The 24252-nt window shown below is 41.1% G+C and overlaps 1 long non-coding RNA gene across 1 annotated transcript; it reads left to right on the plus strand.

Annotated features, from left to right (window-relative positions):
- Positions 1-10269: 10269 nt before the first annotated feature.
- LOC110678503 lies at positions 10270-19325 on the plus strand. Its single transcript, XR_002501665.1, has 3 exons — positions 10270-12873; positions 18763-18765; positions 19315-19325. It is a non-coding gene; the product is annotated as an uncharacterized LOC110678503 (long non-coding RNA).
- Positions 19326-24252: the final 4927 nt, after the last annotated feature.

The following is a 24252-nucleotide window of genomic DNA, read 5'->3' on the forward strand; positions in this document are numbered from 1 at the left end:
TGCAAGTGCACACTTTGCGTACACCTGTAGCTGCGTTACATGATCTAAGACGATTTGGTCATCAACTCGGTCAGGATTACCCTCCTGTGTTGTCACCTTCATGTCTGCCATGAAGTTGATTGTTGCTTCGGTAAGTGGCCGGATTCCAGATTGAACGATTGTTATCTCAGATGGTGGCTTGAAGAACGATGCTCCGACTGACAAAGATTTTAACGCGGTTTCCACTCCATCGACTGTGGAAGCTGTCCCAAAAAGCGCGGTTGGATTCTATTCTTTGGTTGTATGTTTCTTCGTTCTTCTTGGTCCTAAACTTTTCGGCTGATCGGGTCTTAGCTCCTTTCCCTTTGTGTTTTTGCCGGGGATCACTTCTAGAGCTCTGAGACTCTCGTTCGGTATCTGCGGCGGGGATGACGCTGCTGTGAGCATCACTTGAAACGATATTGGTCTTGTTAGACATCTTCAACAAGATAGATTGTCCGTATTGAATAACACGAGAAATTCGGGGGTCATTATAAATTTCCTTAAGACCCTCAAAATTGGTTTTCATTTGGACTACTAAGCTATCTTATAGGAGTTTGTTTTTCTAGTAGTTTGCGTATAATAAGTACATTTTTTATATAAGTTTTTTTGTATGTTACTTACTGACGGTTTCCTTGATGCCTGCCCGATGGTCGTTCTAACGTGTACGTGTTCTGGATGTTGACTTACGGGTCACCAGTGGGATGCACTGTCACTGAGACTTGAAGTCTGCTCTGGTGGATTTCGTTTCACCGGGACTTCTTTAATTATTCTCCACTAAGAGTTGAAAATCTCTGGCACGGTATGCCATAAGATGATTAACGCACTTATTGCGATCACTGATGTTATGTCGTGGTCGCCATGTTGACCGGTCACGGTCGCCATATCCCAGTTTGAAAAGTGGCTTCAAGATCTGACAAAAACTTCGTCCTGCTCAATGGATAAACTCGGTGGATAAACGGTGGATAAACTCAGGAGTATGGCTAATCTGCGTGGCCTCGCATACAAAATGATTATCCCTTGGTTTGCATGGTTGATCTGATGAGAAAAATTGGGTTTCGTTGTGCAGGAGAAAGTGGTATGCTGGGGCAACTCACTTGCCATATTTGATTAGGGGTTCAAAATAGCTGTACTCATATTGCTGTCTGATAATTTGCGATACCTTTAAAATGTATGCAACATGAGTAATATTCGTCATCACTTGGGCGGATGACAAAGACATTAGTTCTTCGAATGATGATACGCTGATGTCTTGTGAATCTCTCCAGGTCTATCGGGACCACAACGATCGTATCACTCATGTTGGTTAGGCCAGCCTGGAAGAACTGCCTATTTGCCTGTGGTAAATTGATGAGGTCCTGGAATGAGTTGACGTTCGGCGGGGGGTCAATACCTGCTATGTTGACGAATAGTGTTCCTTCATCAGTCCTGATCTTCGTCTCCGTCCATCCTGGAGGAGGTTTCTGCACGGCGGGATTTGTAGACAGGGTGGGGAATATCTGCTGCCCCAATGTTCTGAAGGTAGGCTGCTGTCGATTTTAGGCTTACTGACAATTGAGAGACGATAGTATTGACAACGTCACGCTCAAATGGTCCACGCCTCCTTGCAAGTGCACACTTTGCGTACACCTGTAGCTGCGTTACATGATCTAGGACGATTTGGTCATCAACTCGGTCAAGATTACCCTCCTGTGTTGTCACCTTCATGTCTGCCATGAAGTTGATTGTTGCTTCGGTAAGTGGCCGGATTCCAGATTGAACGATTGTTATCTCAGATGGTGGCTTGAAAAACGATGCTCCGACTGACAAAGATTTTAACGCGGTTTCCACTCCATCGACTGTGGATGAGAAGCTGTCCCAAAAAGCGCGGTTGGATTCCATTCTTTGGTTGTATGTTTCTTCGTTTTTCTTGGTCCTAAACTTTTCGGCTGATCGGGTCTTAGCTCCTTTCCCTTTGTGTTTTTGCCGGGGATCACTTCTAGAGCTCTGAGACTCTCGTTCGGTATCTGCGGCGGGGATGACGCTGCTGTGAGCATCACTTGAAACGATATTGGTCTTGTTAGACATTTCAACAAGATAGATTGTCCGTATTGAATAACACGAGAAATACGGGGGCCGGATTCCAGATTGAACGATTGTTATCTCAGATGGTGGCTTGAAAAACGATGCTCCGACTGACAAAGATTTTAACGCGGTTTCCACTCCATAGTGTTCCTTCATCAGTCCTTATCTTCGTCTCCGTCTATCCTGGAGGAGGTTTCTGCACGGCGGGATTTGTAGACAGGGTGGGGAATATCTGCTGCCCTGCTACTTCGCAAACCCCAATGTTCTGAAGGTAGGCTGCTGTCGATTTTAGGCTTACTGACAATTGAGAGACGATAGTATTGACAACGTCACGCTCAAATGGTCCACGCCTCCTTGCAAGTGCACACTTTGCGTACACCTGTAGCTGCGTTACATGATCTAGGACGATTTGGTCATCAACTCGGTCAGGATTACCCTCCTGTGTTGTCACCTTCATGTCTGCCATGAAGTTGATTGTTGCTTCGGTAAGTGGCCGGATTCCAGATTGAACGATTGTTATCTCAGATGGTGGCTTGAAAAACGATGCTCCGACTGACAAAGATTTTAACGCGGTTTCCACTCCATCGACTGTGGATGAGAAGCTGTCCCAAAAAGCGCGGTTGGATTCCATTCTTTGGTTGTATGTTTCTTCGTTCTTCTTGGTCCTAAACTTTTCGGCTGATCGGGTCTTAGCTCCTTTCCCTTTGTGTTTTTGCCGGGGATCACTTCTAGAGCTCTGAGACTCTCGTTCGGTATCTGCGGCGGGGATGACGCTGCTGTGAGCATCACTTGAAACGATATTGGTCTTGTTAGACATCTTCAACAAGATAGATTGTCCGTATTGAATAACACGAGAAATACGGGGGTCATTATAAATTTCCTTAAGACCCTCAAAATTGGTTTTCATTTGGACTACTAAGCTATCTTATAGGAGTTTGTTTTTCTAGTAGTTTGCGTATAATAAGTACATTTTTCATGTAAGTTTTTTTTGTATTTTACTTACTGACGGTTTCCTTGATGCCTGCCCGATGGTCGTTCTAACGTGTACGTGTTCTGGATGTTGACTTACGGGTCACCAGTGGGATGCACTGTCACTGAGACTTGAAGTCTGCTCTGGTGGATTTCGTTTCACCGGGACTTCTTTAATTATTCTCCACTAAGAGTTGAAAATCTCTGGCACGGTATGCCATAAGATGATTAACGCACTTATTGCGATCACTGATGTTATGTCGTGGTCGCCATGTTGACCGGTCACGGTCGCCATATCCCAGTTTGAAAAGTGGCTTCAAGATCTGACAAAAACTTCGTCCTGCTCAATCAGTTATGGAAAGTCGTAGCACTGAATCAACCAGTGCTGAAGAATCTATTGCAAGCCGTTTCCTGTTCGTGCTTAGCTTTATTGACGGTGGCTTCAGTTCAATGTTTTTGTTCACTGCTGTGTCACTTTGTTGCATCGAAGGTGATTAAACATTTGTTGAGTGTCTTCGCTTAGTTCACTTTTGCATTAACACTTTTGGCGATAAACGCGAGTTCATAGGTTTTGAAAAAGTTTTTTCTTCGATCTCACACACTTTGCAGATCTGCCACGGATTTGGCAATTTTTACTGCTTGTTTTCTGTTGTACCGTTTAATTAATATGTAAACGGTTGCAAAGAGTTGCACACTTACAATGCACAGGATAATCGTGAGTTTAAACTCGTGCGATCCGTGCCACTCTTCATGTAAATCTAGTGTACATATTGCTGTCTGATAATTTGCGATACCTTTAAAATGTATGCAACATGAGTAATATTCGTCATCACTTGGGCGGATGACAAAGACATTAGTTCTTCGAATGATGATACGCTGATGTCTTGTGAATCTCTCCAGGTCTATCGGGACCACAACGATCGTATCACTCATGCTGGTTAGGCCAGCCTGGAAGAACTGCCTATTTGCCTGTGGTAAATTGATGAGGTCCTGGAATGAGTTGACGTTCGGCGGGGGGTCAATACCTGCTATGTTGACGAATAGTGTTCCTTCATCAGTCCTGATCTTCGTCTCCGTCCATCCTGGAGGAGGTTTCTGCACGGCGGGATTTGTAGACAGGGTGGGGAATATCTGCTGCCCTGCTACTTCGCAAACCCCAATGTTCTGAAGGAAGGCTGCTGTCGACTTTAGGCCTACTGACAATTGAGAGACGATAGTATTGACAAGGTCACGCTCAAATGGTCCACGCCTCCTTGCAAGTGCACACTTTGCGTACACCTGTAGCTGCGTTACTTGATTTAGGACGATTTGGTCATCAACTCGGTCAGGATTACCCTCCTGTGTTGTCACCTTCATGTCTGCCATGAAGTTGATTGTTGCTTCGGTAAGTGGCCGGATTCCAGATTGAACGATTGTTATCTCAGATGGTGGCTTGAAAAACGATGCTCCGACTGACAAAGATTTTAACGCGGTTTCCACTCCATCGACTGTGGAAGCTGTCCCAAAAAGCACGATTGGATTCCATTCTTTGGTTGTATGTTTCTTCGTTCTTCTTGGTCCTAAACTTTTCGGCTGATCGGGTCTTAGCTCCTTTCCCTTTGTGTTTTTGCCGGGGATCACTTCTAGAGCTCTGAGACTCTCGTTCGGTATCTGCGGCGGGGATGACGCTGCTGTGAGCATCACTTGAAACGATATTGGTCTTGTTAGACATCTTCAACAAGATAGATTGTCCGTATTGAATAACACGAGAAATTCGGGGGTCATTATAAATTTCCTTAAGACCCTCAAAATTGGTTTTCATTTGGACTACTAAGCTATCTTATAGGAGTTTGTTTTTCTAGTAGTTTGCGTATAATAAGTACATTTTTCGTATAAGTTTTTTTGTATGTTACTGTCAAGGTTTCCTTGATGCCTGCCCGATGGTCGTTCTAACGAGTACGTGTTCTGGATGTTGACTTACGGGTCACCAGTGGGATGCACTGTCACTGAGACTTGAAATCTGCTCTGGTGGATTTCGTTTCACCGGGACTTCTTTAATTATTCTCCACTAAGAGTTGAAAATCTCTGGCACGGTATGCCATAAGATGATTAACGCACTTATTGCGATCACTGATGTTATGTCGTGGTCGCCATGTTGACCGGTCACGGTCGCCATATCCCAGTTTGAAAAGTGGCTACAAGATCTGACAAAAACTTCGTCCTGCTCAATCAGTTATGGAAAGTCGTAGCACTGAATCAACCAGTGCTGAAGAATCTATTGCAAGCCGTTTCCTGTTCGTGCTTAGCTTTATTGACGGTGGCTTCAGTTCAATGTTTTTGTTCACTGCTGTGTCACTTTGTTGCATCGAAGGTGATTAAACATTAGTTGAGTGTCTTCGCTTAGTTCACTTTTGCATTAACACTTTTGGCGATAAACGCGAGTTCATAGGTTTTGAAAAAGTTTTTTCTTCGATCTCACACACTTTGCAGATCTGCCACGGATTTGGCAATTTTTACTGCTTGTTTTCTGTTGTACCGTTTAATTAATATGTAAACGGTTGCAAAGAGTTGCACACTTACAATGCACAGGATAATCGTGAGTTTAAACTCGTGCGATCCGTGCCACTCTTCATGTAAATCTAGTGTACATATTGCTGTCTGATAATTTGCGATACCTTTAAAATGTATGCAACATGAGTAATATTCGTCATCACTTGGGCGGATGACAAAGACATTAGTTCTTCGAATGATGATACGCTGATGTCTTGTGAATCTCTCCAGGTCTATCGGGACCACAACGATCGTATCACTCATGTTGGTTAGGCCAGCCTGGAAGAACTGCCTATTTGCCTGTGGTAAATTGATGAGGTCCTGGAATGAGTTGACGTTCGGCGGGGGGTCAATACCTGCTATGTTGACGAATAGTGTTCCTTCATCAGTCCTGATCTTCGTCTCCGTCCATCCTGGAGGAGGTTTCTGCACGGCGGGATTTGTAGACAGGGTGGGGAATATCTGCTGCCCTGCTACTTCGCAAACCCCAATGTTCTGAAGGTAGGCTGCTGTCGATTTTAGGCTTACTGACAATTGAGAGACGATAGTATTGACAAGGTCACGCTCAAATGGTCCACGCCTCCTTGCAAGTGCACACTTTGCGTACACTTGTAGCTGCGTTACATGATCTAGGACGATTTGGTCATCAACTCGGTCAGGATTACCCTCCTGTGTTGTCACCTTCATGTCTGCCATGAAGTTGATTGTTGCTTCGGTAAGTGGCCGGATTCCAGATTGAACGATTGTTATCTCAGATGGTGGCTTGAAGAACGATGCTCCGACTGACAAAGATTTTAACGCGGTTTCCACTCCATCGACTGTGGAAGCTGTCCCAAAAAGCGCGGTTGGATTCCATTCTTTGGTTGTATGTTTCTTCGTTCTTCTTGGTCCTAAACTTTTCGGCTGATCGGGTCTTAGCTCCTTTCCCTTTGTGTTTTTGCCGGGGATCACTTCTAGAGCTCTGAGACTCTCGTTCGGTATCTGCGGCGGGGATGACGCTGCTGTGAGCATCACTTGAAACGATATTGGTCTTGTTAGACATCTTCAACAAGATAGATTGTCCGTATTGAATAACACGAGAAATACGGGGGTCATTATAAATTTCCTTAAGACCCTCAAAATTGGTTTTCATTTGGACTACTAAGCTATCTTATAGGAGTTTGTTTTTCTAGTAGTTTGCGTATAATAAGTACATTTTTCATGTGAGTTTTTTTTGTATGTTACTTACTGACGGTTTCCTTGATGCCTGCCCGATGGTCGTTCTAACGTGTACGTGTTCTGGATGTTGACTTACGGGTCACCAGTGCACAGTGGTCCAGGAATCAGTTTTACGCGGAAAGATGCATTTTGAGCTTTAAAATGAAACATTAGACAAAAACGGTCTTCTACAAAGTTGTTTGTATTAGTTAAACCCTTTGTTTGGTGTTATTGAAAATTAGGGTGGACCACATTTTCATAGAAATTGTGTAACTAACTTTCTTCTTTGTAGAAATTATATTATACATGCTTCAGCAAAGTTGTAGACCATTCAATTTCAAGCAACTTTGCCAAAAAAAGTTTTTTTGTATCTCTTAAATTGACCGATTTATAGCTTTTTTTCCTACGGTGATATAGGGTGGTCCGAACAAAACTGGTTTTCTGGCTCTAGAGTTTTCAATTCAAATTTCTCATCAAAGTAGTCTAAGAAACACTTTTAGAGCTTTGAAAAATGCGTAATGTGGTGAGTGAAGAAACTCGCTATCTCCTTCCGTTTAGGAGTTATTGTTGTTTTTCTCTCAAAAACATGCCTACTTTGATTGTGAATATCTCTGATTGGGGCAAACATAAAAAATATCTTTTGACGGCATTCAAAAGACAAAATAAAATTGTATATTATATCAAAAAATTACAGATGTGTTATTTTTGTAACTCTAATAAAATGCCTTGAAAAACAAAGGATTTTAAGCAGAAAATCTTTATTAACTTTTGAACTAAAATAGATATCATCAATATTTTTGCATGAAAATTTGCGTTTTGTTCAGTTCTTGAAGTCGTTCATAGACTGCTTTGACGAGAAATCCGAAATAAGAAAGATAGGCCTCTAAAACTATTTTGAAGATTTTCATAGTATGTGTTTCTTTATTATTTTGCATTTTGAGCATGAAAATGAAATTTTAGACAAAAATGATCTTCTACAGAATTGTTTCTAAAAATGTAAGCTAACATACTGTGTCATTTAAACTAGGGTGGTCCACAATATCACACATATCATATAATCAACTTTTTCATTTGCAATAATACTGGTATATGCTCTTAGGCAAAGTGGTAGAACTTGAAATTTTGATCAACTTTGCCAAAAAAAGTTTTTCTGTAGCTCAAAATTTGACCAATCTAGAGCATTTTTTCCTAATCATCGCAGGGTGGTCCAACAAAAATATGTTTTTCAACTCTAGTTTTTTTAATATTATTTTCTCATCAAAGTCGTCTATGAACGACTTTTAGAACTTAACAAAACGCAAATTTTCATGCAAAAAGATTGTTGATATCTATTTTAGTTCAAAAGTTATTAAAGTTTTTGTGATAAAAAATATTTGACTTTCAAGACGTTTTATTAGAGTTACAAAAATAACACATCTGTAATTTTTTGATATAATATACAATTTTATTTTGTCTTTTGAATGCTGTTAAAAGATATTTTTTATATTTGCCCCAATCAGAGATATTCACAATCAAAGTAGGCATGTTTTTGAGAGAAAAACAACAATAACTCCTAAACGGAAGGAGATAGCGAGTTTCTTCACTCACCAAATTACGCATTTTTCAAAGCTCTAAAAGTGTTTCTTAGACTACATTGATGAGAAATTTGAATTGAAAACTCTAGAGCCAGAAAACCAGTTTTGTTCGGACCACCCTATGTCACCGTAGGAAAAAAGCTCTAAATCGGTCAATTTAAGAGATACAAAAAAACTTTTTTTGGCAAAGTTGCTTGAAATTGAATGGTCTACAACTTTGCTGAAGCATGTATAATATAATTTCTACAAATAAGAAAGTTAGTTACACAATTTCTATGAAAATGTGGTCCACCCTAATTTTCAATAACACCAAACAAAGGGCTCAACTAATACAAACAACTTTGTAGAAGACCGTTTTTGTCTAATGTTTCATTCTAAAGCTCAAAATGCATCTTTCCGCGTAAAACTGATTCCTGGACCATAGTGCAGTGGGATGCACTGTCACTGAGACTTGAAGTCTGCTCTGGTGGATTTCGTTTCACCGGGACTTCTTTAATTATTCTCCACTAAGAGTTGAAAATCTCTGGCACGGTATGCCATAAGATGATTAACGCACTTATTGCGATCACTGATGTTATGTCGTGGTCGCCATGTTGACCGGTCACGGTCGCCATATCCCAGTTTGAAAAGTGGCTTCAAGATCTGACAAAAACTTCGTCCTGCTCAATGGATAAACTCGGTGGATAAACGGTGGATAAACTCAGGAGTATGGCTAATCTGCGTGGCCTCGCATACAAAATGATTATCCCTTGGTTTGCATGGTTGATCTGATGAGAAAAATTGGGTTTCGTTGTGCAGGAGAAAGTGGTATGCTGGGGCAACTCACTTGCCATATTTGATTAGGGGTTCAAAATAGCTGTACTCATATTGCTGTCTGATAATTTGCGATACCTTTAAAATGTATGCAACATGAGTAATATTCGTCATCACTTGGGCGGATGACAAAGACATTAGTTCTTCGAATGATGATACGCTGATGTCTTGTGAATCTCTCCAGGTCTATCGGGACCACAACGATCGTATCACTCATGTTGGTTAGGCCAGCCTGGAAGAACTGCCTATTTGCCTGTGGTAAATTGATGAGGTCCTGGAATGAGTTGACGTTCGGCGGGGGGTCAATACCTGCTATGTTGACGAATAGTGTTCCTTCATCAGTCCTGATCTTCGTCTCCGTCCATCCTGGAGGAGGTTTCTGCACGGCGGGATTTGTAGACAGGGTGGGGAATATCTGCTGCCCTGCTACTTCGCAAACCCCAATGTTCTGAAGGTAGGCTGCTGTCGATTTTAGGCTTACTGACAATTGAGAGACGATAGTATTGACAAGGTCACGCTCAAATGGTCCACGCCTCCTTGCAAGTGCACACTTTGCGTACACCTGTAGCTGCGTTACATGATCTAGGACGATTTGGTCATCAATCATCAACTGTCTGCCATGAAGTTGATTGTTGCTTCGGTAAGTGGCCGGATTCCAGATTGAACGATTGTTATCTCAGATGGTGGCTTGAAAAACGATGCTCCGACTGACAAAGATTTTAACGCGGTTTCCACTCCATCGACTGTGGAGGAGATGCTGTCCCAAAAAGCGCGATTGGATTCCATTCGTTGGTTGTATGTTTCTTCGTTCTTCTTAATCCTAAACTTTTCGGCTGATCGGGTCTTAGCTCCTTTCCCTTTGTGTTTTTGCCGGGGATCACTTCTAGAGCTCTGAGACTCTCGTTCGGTATCTGCGGCGTGGATGACGCTGCTGTGAGCATCACTTGAAACGATATTGGTCTTGTTAGACATCTTCAACAAGATAGATTGTCCGTATTGAATAACACGAGAAATTCGGGGGTCATTATAAATTTCCTTAAGACCCTCAAAATTGGTTTTCATTTGGACTACTAAGCTATCTTATAGGAGTTTGTTTTTGTAGTAGTTTGCGTATAATAAGTACATTTTTTTTTCATAGGTTTTGAAAAAGTTTTTTCTTCGATCTCACACACTTTGCAGATCTGCCACGGATTTGGCAATTTTTACTGCTTGTTTTCTGTTGTACCGTTTAATTAAAATGTAAACGGTTGCAAAGAGTTGCACACTTACAATGCACAGGATAATCGTGAGTTTGAACTCGTGCGATTCATGCCACTCTTCATGTAAATCCAGTGTATTCTGGATGTTGACTTGTGGGTCACCAGTATTTCTCACAATTTTTGAGTTGGGTTTACCCATTTCAATAATTATCACTGGGTCTTGTTGAATTCACTAAGAGTTAAAAACTCTGTCATGGTATGCCATATGTTATGTTTCACTGAGTCATTCTTTCTCACCCAACTGAAACGCTCAGTTTGGTGGTTAAACTAATAAATGATTTTATTGTAGAATTCTTAATCTACAGTTGACCTACGGGAGGCACTTGAAGTCGGTAACCGTGTGTAAAGGAAAAGGCAAATTTTATGTGCCCTGGTAACAGCACGATATGTGCGCTTGGGTCGCAATGTAATTCGAGATATTCGAATTGCATAATGTGTTCAGTGCCATCGAACTGATTTGTGCACTGTTGCATATGCGTTTCCTTCGCGTGAGAATTGTCTCCGCGGGGTACTTGACTGCTATTGTGGTCTTCTAAGAATTTAGGTTGGGTAAATGAATTCTGGTCTCTCACAATGTGGGTTTGTTGCTATGCATGCTACACTCGATCGCTCACACTGTACCTAGAATGCGTTTCTTTATTCCTCAAAGTTTTCACCTATATCTGGTGGTCGCCATGTTGACGGGTCACGGTCGCCATATCACAGTTTGAAAATTGGCTTCAGGTTCCGATAAAAGCTTTGTCTTGCGCTATCAGTCTAGAAAGGTGCTGAAGGATCTGTTGCAAGCCGTTTCTTTGATTGGGAGCTTTCAAAGTTCATCGACTAGTTTCTCTATGATCAAAAATGTACTCTGAAACCATCGTGAGGAACTGCCATTGATCTGTCAGAGTTTGACATGATTCTTCGAAAGGCTTCTCAAATAATTTCCTTTTCGTAAATCTTTAAGTATTTTGAAGATTTCACAAAATTCTGGCGTTCATCGTAAAGGACGCTAAATCAAAATAAAAATTCAAGACAGTTGTGAATATGGATTGAAATATTCGTCAACTCTGTTGTCTCGTAACAGGTATCCAACTATTGTAATTTACTATTACCAACCTAAATGTGCCGGGAAAAAAATCCGTTCGTTACGCCGTCCGTTTTATGAAAGCGATTTTTTTTGGAAATGACTTAAAACAATTTATTTTGTTGATGATAGTCGTCAGTGAATTGGAACACAATTATCATGACACAGTTTCATGATAATTATGTTCCAATTCATTAACGACTGTCATCACTGTGTTTTACAACTAAACGTCTCATCTAAAATTATTTCAATTTAACCTGCGTAGTCTCAGGAGGTAGTCGAAATCAGTTCAGTGATGTATATTACTTCTTAGCAGAGAGATGGAAAATCAAAGAGGGAAAGAATGTGGAGAAGGTTCTTAGCAGCAGGCTTGCTTGGCGATACTGTACTGCTTATACCGTCTTCAAGTAGAGCAAAAACTTGCAAGCTTCTGAGCAGTGATTAACAATGTTCATCCTTACAAAGAAGTTTTCCACAATTCCGATTGGAAGCCTCTGAGAAAATGATTTCCAAGCTTCCGAGTGGATGCTCTTCAAGCTTCCGAGTAAAAAATGTTCACGCTTTTGAAAGGAAGCTTTTCAAGCTTCTGATCGAGAGAAAAAAAAAAACTTTGCGAGCTTCCAAGGAGATGATTTTCAAGCTTCTGAGTGGCAGCAGCTGTTCAAGTTTCGGGACGAAAGCTCGTCAAGCTCGTGAGCGAAATTTCCCAAGAACTTCTGTGATTTCTGTTACTCGAGATCAAACTCCAAGTATAATAGGTTCGACATTATTTGCAATTGTTTTATATTTCTAAAAATATCGATAGCCTTTTGCCACACTTCGATGTTATAATTTTTAATGGCTTGTTTATAATTATTTTTGATTATGGCCAATAAAAGTACGGCCTGTTCAAATTTTTGCGCTCCTATCCTCGGTGACTTCCTTAAATTGGAATCATCCAAAAGAAACTTTTTATTGCTAATAAACTATTCAATTCCTCGACCATAACCGTTGAAATAGCTTTTGATTGAATCACCGTGGTTTATTTTATAATATTCTTCATTGAAATTACTCCTTGAAAGGCATTTTCACTTCACCTCCATCTAAACTTATTATTGAAATTACTCGTTGAAAGATATTTTCACTTCACTTCAATCTAAACTATTTATCTAAATCTATTTATGTACCTTTAATACTACGCTTCTTTGTAGTTTCGAGAGAATATTGTAGTTTACCATTAAAATTGGCGGTCCCGATCTCGGGTTATGTCATAGAAGAAATTAAATTAAAAATTGAATTTCGCGTTGTATCGTGTTTTGTACACCTTTCTTTGTGTACTTGCTGTGAAGCCTCAGCAAGAGATACGCTATAATCACGACTGCGACTGTTACAAACGCGCCTACCAGTTCACTTGTTTCGGGTAAAAAGCACTGGATTCACTTATTGGTCACACTTTCTTCCGTGCAGGCTTCTCGGTACTCAGAGAACTGTCGCCATTTACTAAATTCATTTTCACGGTTTCACGGGTTTGTGATATTGATTAAACACATCACACAATACGGAGAGCATTGTGAAGATCGGATGGCTTCCGCTGCCACACGCTTGGCAGGTTGGTTCTGCTCTCTCGGTGACAGCACAAGTCTTCAGTAGGCTGGAACTCTTCACTGGAATCGGCTTCTCGATTGCGTCTTCACATCGCTCGAGGATTGCACAACGCTTCTTTAGGAAGTCCATGGTGTCGTTGTAGGTGGATATTTGCTTGTGGGGCATCGTGGATTCCCACTCCATCACTGGTTCGGGCCATCTTCTTCAGCTGTAGCATACCCAAGATGTGGGTATCTTCGATGAGGCGCTTGTCTTCAAACCGCTCTTCCAGCAGCTTCCATGCGTGGGCGTAATTGTTGGATTGCATGGTCCAACCATCGATGATTCCCGCAGCACTGCCGATCAAAGCTCGATCGCTCACACTGTAACTAGAATGCGTTTCTTTATTCTTCAAAGTTTTCACATATATCTGGTGGTCGCCATATCACAGTTTGAAAATTAGCTTCAGATTCTGATAACTAGTTAGTCTTTATGATCAAAAATGTACGCTGAAACCATCGTGAGGAACTGCCATTAATCTGTCAGAGTTTGACATGGCTTCTCAAATAATTTCCTTTTCGTAAATCTTGAAGTATTTTGAAGATTTCAAAAAATTCTGGCGTTCATCGTCCTTTACGTCTGCTAAATAAAAATAAAAATTCATAACAGTTGTGAATATGGATTGAAATATTCGTCAACTCTGTTGTCTCGTAACAGGTGTCCAACTATTGTAATTTACTATTACCAACCTAAATGTGTCGGGAAAAAAATCCGTTCGTTACGCCGTCCGTTTTATGAAAGCGATTTTCTTTTGAAAAGGACTTAAAACAATTCATACTCTCCACTAGTTTTAGGGCTATCCTTTATCCAATATATTAATTTTTCCCACAATAATTTATTTAAGTCCTCGTTCACAGTTTGCAACTTATTCTGGTAATACAAAAATTCTTCCGTAGGAATTTTGTGTATTAACTCTTCCAACAAATTTTCTGCCCTTTTAAAAAATTTGATCACAATATATTTGTTTTTTTTACTAAAGTTCCTTGCATATAACTCCTATTTGGATTCTTTTTTAAATTACTCAAATTTACTACAATAAACCCAATGAGTTCTTGTATTTTTAATATGTCCATTCAAAACTTCACATCAAAATACCATTTCAAACACAGAAAACAGCACAAAACGCACTAACCTTTTGGTGGTAAATGTGTCGTACCTAAAATAAAACACGCTGTTTAGTATCTTTTAGCTACTCATAACTGCTTTTAATACTTCCCGGGTTTACAAATCCATCACTTGTCGGTATTGTTCAATGGCCATTTGTAGTTCTCGATGGTGAAATAGAAGGTCCTCTCGCATCTCCTCGGGATGGGTTGATCTGACGGCTGATCTCGCTGCTACGCTGAACACTGCTTCAATAATTTCCATCTTGGCTGATATTTCCTCTGCTGTGCATGTAATTCTCTTTGCCAGCAACCTGTCCCAATACTGACCCTCGAATTTGCACGGTTTTGAACAACTGTTTACGGAACTCCAAGACGAATTGGCAGGATCGCCATGATTTGTTTTTAATACTTGGGTCTCGGATATAATTTAATGTTCAACCTACTTGGTTGTGGTCTCGAGCAAGAATATATTTCAAATCCAAAACTTAACTCTATCGAGTGTGGTCGCGATGCACAATTTTTGCTGCGTATGCAACGTGGTAGGTTATCGCTCTCCAACGACGGATGTTTATGCTCGCGAAGCATAACACCCGTCGTCGTAATTCGATCCACCTCATCGCATAGGCGTAGTTAGGGGTGCATCCACCACATCGTCAGTGAATTGGAACACAATTATCATGACACAGTTTCATGATAATTATGTTCCAATTCATTAACGGCTGTCATCACTGTGTTGTACAAATAAACGTCTCATCTAAAATTATTTCAATTTAACCTGCTTAGTCTCAGGTGGTAGTCGAAATCAGTACAGTGATGTATATTACTTCTTAGCAGAGAGATGGAAAATCAAAGAGGGAAATGTGGAGAAGGTTCTTAGCAGCAGGCTTGCTTGGCGGTACTGTACTGCTTATACCGTCTTCAAGTAGAGCAAAAACTTGCAGGCTTCTGAGCACCTGGTGATTAACAATGTTCATCCTTACAAAGAAGTTTTCCACAATTCCGATTGGAAGCCTCTGAGATAATGATTTTCAAGCTTCCGAGTAAAAAATGTTCACCCTTTCAACGGAAGCTTTTCAAGCTTCTAATCTGGGAAAAAACTTTGCGAGCTTCTGAGGAGATGATTTTCAAGCTTCTGAGTGGCAGCAGCTGTTCAAGTTTTGGAGCGAAAGCTCGTGAGCGAAGGTTCCCAAGAATTTCTGTGATTTCTATTACTCGAGGTCAAACTCCAAGCACCAAATTGGTCACCCGTCGATTCCAGTCGACCGGCTTCCAGCAGTTTTGGAAAAAGTGACTTGTTCATCGAGAAGACGTGCCCATTTTTCCAACAACATAGGACCGATAGCTCTTCCGGAATGGGAAACACTTGTGGTAGAACGTTTTTTGTTCTACCGGAGGTTTGGATAAAAGTAAACGTTTTCGCGATTAAAAAAAACATTCCTTAAACATTCGACTGATTATTTATTTGACTAGTTTAACTTTAACAGCACATTCTTAAATTAAATTCTTTCTAGAAGAGCCAATTCAATCAAATAATGCCAGATTAAAACATTGACAACAAAATGGCAAGTTCACGTTATAAGTCTCATGTCTGCGACTGTGCAAAGCGAACAGCGAAGAGCTCTAACTGTCTTCCGCAATGGAGGGCAACCGGAGCCCTGCTAAGGTGTGAAGCTCTGGTCTCGATATAGTTGTATGTCATATTCTTTGAAAATTCACAGTGTTTTAGAGAGAGAGATTACAAAAAAATATTATTTGAAGTAACTTACCTTATCGTAGATGTGTGGTTTCTTAACTGAAAGTATATCATAGTGTGGTTTGTGCGAAAATACCATTGCTTCTTCTACTCCACCTACGGTTTTGGTGTGAATTAGGAAGAACCTATGGATGCGGGAATTTTGTCAATGGGTAGCAATGCTTTTGTCTCTCTTTGAGCGGATAAAAGTTGTTTACGGTCGCCATGTAGCAATAGATAGTCATTTTGGTTTTATTTCGGTTTCAACATTTAACTTTTGGTTTTAAATCAGTTAAAAAACCATGATGATTCCAGTAAAATCGTGCTTGAGTTTGCTGTTTTAATGAAATTGATTCTCTTTTAGCACTCACGAAAGGCCAAAAAGTTGTTCAGTAGTTGTATGATCTCCTGTCACGGTCGCCATATGCTGCAAAAATCTAAGGTACAACTTTTTCTCCAGGTCGAAGATTTCAACTGTTGTGATTTACTATTACTGAGCTCCCGTTTGCCCGACAACTGGGATTTTGCTCGGATGAACGGAAACGTTTGTTCGTTAAACTGAGGCCAAGAGCCACCGAAACATAGGACCGATAGCTCTTCCGGAATGGGAAACCGATGTGGTAGAACGTTTTTTGTTCTACCGGATGTTCGGATAAAGGTAGCGTGTTTGCGATTAAAAAACAAAACATTCAGAGAACATTTTACTGAATTTTCAATAAACTAATTGAGCTTTAACAGTATATTCTGGATTGTCCTCCGGTATCCTTGAGCTGTGCTCCCAGCTGCTTTTTGTACCGTGTTGAATTCGCTAGCTTCCAGAATAATTTTCAATTCGGAGTTTGATACACCGTTTATTAGTGCGTCTACTCCTGCTTTCGTCGCCATTTTTTAGCTACGTCAGCTGGTATGTTGTTATTGATGTACAACGTCGATAATTTTTGCAAGAGTGTTTCCACCTCGTCACAAAATTTTTGCTTATCCCCTTTGATAAGTCCAACCAATTACCGGGAATTCAGTTTGTTCTTTTTAACTTTAATAAGACACCTGTTTTACTTGCTATCCAAGATTCGAATGAGCCAGCTCATCGAAGCTGGTCTGTATTTCTACTTTTCGCTCACATACACATTTATATGATAAGGATAGCGCTACAATCATAGCGCGTCAAATGACTTTTGAATACACACTAAATTCATGATGATCAAATAATAATAATTCTGTACACTGATATAAATTCCTTTGTCTATTTCGAACGTGTCCAATTAAGACACAACACCCTTTATTTTGGGTAGCTTTCAACTTGGCTATTATTGAATCTGGTGTTTCGGTATTTTGACAAACTTGTTAGATAGAATCTGTAATTTCTTCAAACGTTTGTGGGTTGGCCGGCAGAGCAGATCGTGCCTTACCACTAATTCTTGTTTTAATAAATTTTATTGCCGTAGCAGTATGCGCATCAGCTGTTATTTCCTTCAGTAAATTTACCGAGTCGATAAACGCATCCAGCTCTGTCGCTGAGCCATCATATTTTTGGATCAATCCAGTCGCTGTTTTTATATCGAACATTGTCTTCCTCCTTGGCGCCGGTTCGCTGATGCGTCGGTACGACTGGACGCAGGAACGACTTCGTCACTTGACGGTTTACGGTTACGATTCATGGCTGATCGTGCCTCTCCGAGGTCTTACAATGAGCTCAGTAATAGAAGTTGTTCTGAAAAGAACAGTTTATAAGGGTGCGCTTGATTGGTGTCGGGCTTCGACAAACAATTTAAGTATAACAATTTGCTTGGATATTCACTGTTTTCTTAGCACATTTTTTTTTTAGTCTGTACAATCCTTTTTTCAACTAGTTACCGCATGCAATCGCACTGTAGCCGCAGCCACTCGATCGGATTGATTCCGATGGTGATTATTAAAAATTTTTATGAGGCCATAGCCCAAAAACACAATAGCCAACACTACCAATGCTACAGTTTGTAGCGTATTGTTGGTATCACTTTCGACAATTACTTCATCTGAGCTGAACCACCCCATGGTTCTTTTGCACTAGTTTACCGGCGATTTCGAAAAAAAAAAACACTAACCGACTTTGTTACGATTTATCGCGAATTTTTTAAAAGTATAACTTTATGAACTACTGTTCACTTTAGCTGTCACGGTCAGCCATGTGACATGTTCTATCATTCCAATGGAGAAGGACTTTCTTTCCTAGTAGTATCCAAACTATGGTGAGCTAAAAAGCTATCACCAGTAAGGACTACAGTGAAGAGTCTTCAAGTGATTGGTTATGATTCCTTTATTTCTGAGTTTCAGTTGGGTTTATATATGGTTCACGATTCTTTACAATTCATTGCTGTTGTATTCACTGGAGCACATAGCAACATCTGTCCAAAAGAACCAGCAATAGTAACTGATCAGCGTCGGCATAACCCATCAGTCTGCTGTTCCATACATGGGCTAAGCCATTAGGATGCCATGCAGCGTTCTGCTGGTTAGCCGTAAAGCGTATTTGCTCTCGGATGCGTTGGGCGTAGACAGGGATGTTGGGATACAAAGTCATATGCAGATGATCTGCATCAAGGTCATTGGGGTACCCGTTATTCCCCAGGGTGTATGGTGTCAGCCTAAACTTTGATTCTACTGAGCTAGGGATGTTGAAGTTTACCATTCCTGACAAATAGATACCAACTGAGCGTGGGACGTAGTAGTTAGACTGAGTCAATACCATGTCTAGAAGCTCACGTTCAGCAACATGTGTGCGATATCCATTGGCATGCTGGAGGAATAGGGCTCTTGCCCAGGTGAGTGTAGCTAGGTAGTAGGCGTAGGCGGATTCGGGCACGGATTCCCGAAAATTCTTGTTATGGGCTACGATTTGGTCGTAGGTTTCACGGACCAGATGCGTCAAACCCTCGAACCCCACGAAGTGATTAAGTGTGGCCCTTACAGAATAGTAATTACTCTGGTTTTCCAGCCCTTCGGTACATTCAAAACTGAGTTTGACGGACGCATTCATTGTTATAAATTAGCTGTAGGCTCATAGTTTATCAATAATTTATAATTTTATTATATAATTCCTCTCTTACTTCCTTACACTTTAATGTTTCATTTTGTATTTACTAAGGGTATGCAATTCCCCTTATTTTTCATTAATGTTCAATGCTTCATTTAATTTACCACTTTATCCTGAGCGGTGTCAGATGAATATGATTTTCTCTATTTTCTTTTATTTCTTCGTGTAAATTGTTCATATTGACTGCGCTTGCTTTATTAGGTGGCGCGTTTGGTGTCATGTAGTCGTCTTCTATTTCTTCTATTATCGCTAGGTTTCGGCTACCTTCTCTTCGTAACATAATTGTTCCATGAGTCTTCATCTCCAGATTCGAAAAAATATCCGTCATTTTCCCTATTAGCTCATCGTGAGGGACCGTTTCCCGTGGGGTGATTACCCCTAAGTGAACTATATCTTTACTTCTTAATGTGGGCTTTTGGAGAGGGGGACAACTTGGTCTCTGTTTGATTGGACCAGTAGAGTTGTTCCGCTCTGATTCGAACACGATATTCGTCTTTTAAAGCAGCAGATAAAAAGAACAATTAAAAACACTATCATTATCAGTGCGCCTGTTCCTACGGTTGCAATTGTCCACCCCAAAGAAAGGGGTGAGTAAATTAAGTTTTCTAGAAAAGGTTTCTTAATTTTGAGAACATCTACATCGACTCCTAGATCAAATAGTTTCTTACGATCGTAAAATGAAATTTTTGAAATGTTTTCACTTAACGCTGGGATTATTTTCGTGCTATGTTCATCCCACGTAAAATTGATTCTCTGTAAGAACTCACTGGGCCTAGAAGTCGCTCAGCAGTTTTACGATCTTCTGTCACGGTCGCCATGTACTGCAAATTTTTTTTTTCTCCCGGTCGTAGTTTTCAACAATTGTGATTTACTATTACTGAGCTCCCGTTTGCCCGACAACTGGGGCTTTGCTCGGATGAACGGAAACCGAAACGTTTGTTCGTTAAACTGATGCCAAGAGTCACCGAAACATAGGACCGATAGCTCTTCCGGAATGGGAAACCCGTGTGGAAGAACGCTTTTTGTTCTACCGGAGGTTCGGATAAAAGTAGCGTGTTCGCGATAAAAAATCATTCTGATTCATTCGGAGAATTGATCTCAACCACTGTAATGTACTTAGAACTTAGACGTTTAATTAAACCAGCTGAGCAACGTCTCTCCATAATTTTCTACAAACACCATCACAACGATTTCTATTACCTAAAATTGACCGCATCAGGTTGTAAGTCCCATGTCTGCGACTGTGCAAAGCGAACAGCAAGAGCTCTAACTATCTTCCGCAATGGAGGGCAACCAGAAGGGCAATATAGTCTTTTGTCATGTTCTTTGAAAATTCACAGTGTTTTAGAGAGCGATCACAAAAAATGTTTTTTTGTGCAGTAACTTACCTTATTGTAGGTGGATAGTTTCTTAACTGAAAGTATTTCATAGAGTGATTTTCATTAACCATCAGTCTTTGAATGCAATCACGTAGCTATTGCTGCAAAAATATCACTTAAATTACTTGGATTGTGATATCGTCACACGTTTTGAACGACCTTACCTTGGCTTTTGACTTAAGGTTATTATAAATTTCCTTAAAACCCTCAAAATTGGTTTTCATTTGGGCTACTAAGCTATCTTATAGGAGTTTGTTTTTCTAGTAGTTTGCGTATAATAAGTACATATTTCATATAAGTTGTTATTGTATGTTATTCTCTGACGGTTTCCTCGATGCCTGCCCGATGGTCGTTTTACTCTGTTTCGCATCGTCATTCCGCTTGTCGGCCTTGTTGTATAGCCTAGTAGTTGGCATTTATTTTTGAACACAAAATGTTAGGGTGGAGACAGTCTCCTCAACACCCGTCCGTTGATTTATTCACTATCATTTGTATCGTTGGTCGTCCTCTTACACTCGTTTTGCTCGTACTTCTAGTGGCAGCATTAATCACTCTTCACACTCTGTCCAAACTAGCCATTGATTTTGCTGCCTTAAAGGCTTCAGTTGATCCTTGTGCATGCGGAACAAGTGTACTTCGAGTTGGTTAAGGATCTGCACTTGCGAATCGCCTGTATTATGGGTTTCCTTTGAATCTGAGCTACCTATGATGTTCACTTTTTCTACACTTTTTTCACCGTTCGGCTATTAACTGGTTACACAGTAATTTATTTTTAGAGCTGGAAAGCCATTAAAGCTTTTCTCGCGCTAGCTTGCGCTTCGATTAAGTTCAGGTAGTAAACGTATACCACCAGTCCGATCCCAGCAGTGAAATTGCGAATGTTGTAAGTAACACTTTCATTGTCTCCACCCTTAATTATTTTTCACTAAGTCCAGTTCTGCTAAGAATGGATTTGGTTCGATGACATATGTGAAGCATATGCCACAAAGGCTTCTTCTAACTATCTGAGTAGCGCCAGGTTGTATCCACTGCAATACGCTTAGTATTTAGACGCTGAATACAACAAACTAAGAATGGGAAAGTCCTAGAGCGTCTACATCGCATAACAATTCTATAAAGCGGATATTGTTGGCTAAGTCTCGCAAACTGCTACCACTGTAGTTTACCATTAAAATTGGTGGTCCAGACACCGGGTTATGTCGAATACGAAAACGGGTATTGTGGAAAAATCTCCTTTTTGGTTGTCATCATCCTCGATAATTAAAATGGCAAACGAACCTTTCGGTTTGAGGGTCAAGACAAAATTGATTTATTCAGTTATCCAAAATTATTCTGACACTTATTTAGTTCGTAGACACTTGAAAGCACTTATGTATTGTTATGTATTTTGATCACCAATCAGTGATCGACACCGAAAAAGAGAATGCTCAGAGAGAGAGAGATACGGAGAAGGCTAATTGCGCCAAACCGAATTGCGCTTGACGACCACACGCTGTTTGCGTGTTCAGAATGTAATATGATCCCAGCCTATTTTTTTTGCAGGGTCAGGTTTTAAGTCATCGAACTGCTTTATGGGCTCATATTCGTTCGCCGCATAAATCAGTTCGATGGCATTGTAAAACGTTTGCTATTTTCTTTGTGGGGTGCCACTAGAGTGGTCCCTTAAAATTTGGAAATGGGATTTGCTAACATGTGGGATGCACATGCCACAGTATAACTCTTGGTAGAGTATTCCTACAATGAGACAAATAAGGAACTTAGTCATCAATAATCTCTTGTCGAATGCTCAGACTGTGAAAATGATTTCTGAATGACAGTCCTGAAAAGGACTACTGTAGCGGTTTCTGGTATTTTGGATTTAAATCAAGACCACGCACCTTTAAGGTTCATACTGGAATGTTTTGTTCAAGTTTTGGTATCTCCTACAACGTCCTACTGGAGACACTTGAAGCACCGATACATGTAAATCATCGACAACGATCACCAATCAGCGATCGTTGTCCATGCGAAAAAGGGACAGATATATTTCTTTAAATTAACGACTGTACACTTGGTAATAGCACGGTTCAAAGCATTAGTAAAAAGACACTTTCGTTTGTCGTCATAAATGCTGACTGAAAATGTGCAGGCATTGAACTGAAGGTTCAACGCCGGGAATAATTGTCTTTCTCAGCATGATTCCACTGGTGTGGTCTGCTGGAAATATAGAATCGGTAAGGAATGGAATGACATGTGGGCTGCACATGTCACACCGCCATCATCGACTCATCAGGGCCTGCTTGAGATCCTTACTGATGTTTGACTTCGAGGACGTAAAGTCAATGATGGAGTCAAGCTGCTGTGCAGCCACTTCCATCGCAGAGAGCCCATCTCCACTTCTATTGATGGCCCTCATCAACCACGCTCCATCCATAACCTCACCCGATAAGTTAGCCAGGAATGAAATATGGTTTCCAACACTAGCACTACGGGGTACCTTGCTTCCGCTCTCCTCAACGGAGAACTAGCTAACCTACTCTCTCTGCTCTGCTCATCATCAACCAACCAACTGCCGTCGATAACGATGGTGACCACTGTCCACGCTATACGCACACTACAGACGATGAGCTCACTGTTGAACACTGCACTGTACTCAGGCAGCACATAGGACGAGTGGTTGCGGGCTCTTTTCGACGATACACGTGATCGGAAAAGAACCACGCGTTGGTGATGTTCAATAGTTTTGCGCAAAACTCTAAATAAGCGGCAACGCAATGGCTTCGCCGAAAGTGTTCCGCTTCCAAGTCGAACTAAGTCTCTTCACTGCATTAAGCCTCGAGAAACCAAAGATTTGGAGAAAAAAAAAATGGGGGTGAATCCGAACACACTAAACCAATTTGTTCAATTTGCCGGAGCACACTCTTCCACTGCTACTCTGTTGCGCTTTTTTTATCGGACATCTTCCGTACCTACTGTCATTGTGACTTCCGTTGACGCGCAGCGGCGCTTCGGTTTAAAAACAATTTACTATAACGCAAGTCTGGACACTGGCGATTGGATTTGTAGGTTGAATGTTGCGACACGTAGGCTGGTCGGTAACTCATGTTGTTCACGGAAATATCCCGACACTGATCTCGCTTCCGCAGAGATCATACAAAGCGTCGAAGTTACTTGCAAAAGAAAAAGAAAAGAAAAAGAGCTCGGTCGTGATATATAATAATTCGTCCGAACTCTCTGAAACTCACTATTTATTAGGACCATTTCTCTTAACAGAGTTTGGTTATTCAATTCACACTTTAGTATAGGTGCGGGTGCACCACCGACTTTGATGTGCTCCGGTTGGAGCACCTAAACTGCTGCGCAAGCGGCGTCGGGTGACGCTCGCTTAGACGTTGATTTGGTTGCGCCTGGTCGCTGCCTGCAACGACCGGATGCCCCGCATGTTTTGCCGCCAACGCCAGATGATGATGACGGCGATGATGAACAAGGCGTCGATTGTATACCCTGCCACGGTAGGCGTGGAGATGTTGTTCTCCACCGTGACTTCGGGGCTGCTTTCCGAGAACGGCCACATCTCCAATTGCTTGCGATAAGTATGGCGCGATTTCAAACGATGTCTTCCTTCTCGGGGTTTATTATAGTTGATAGGCAGCGTATAGCATTGCTGAGGCAGTGGGAATATCGATGCACGTTGGACCCTCGCAGTCGTGACCACTGGCTGTGGATTTTGTCCTGACGATTGCAACCGTTGGCAGCACATTTTATGCTGGTGCTGCATTCGTATGTTGAGTAGATTTAGTTCGAATTTGGGCCGGGCTCCAAGATTAGCCCGGATGAAAGTTTAACTACTTCCAAACATCTTCTAGGCGCCTTT

This window comes from Aedes aegypti, chromosome 3, assembly GCF_002204515.2.
Source record: "Aedes aegypti strain LVP_AGWG chromosome 3, AaegL5.0 Primary Assembly, whole genome shotgun sequence".
NCBI lineage: Eukaryota > Metazoa > Arthropoda > Insecta > Diptera > Culicidae > Aedes > Aedes aegypti.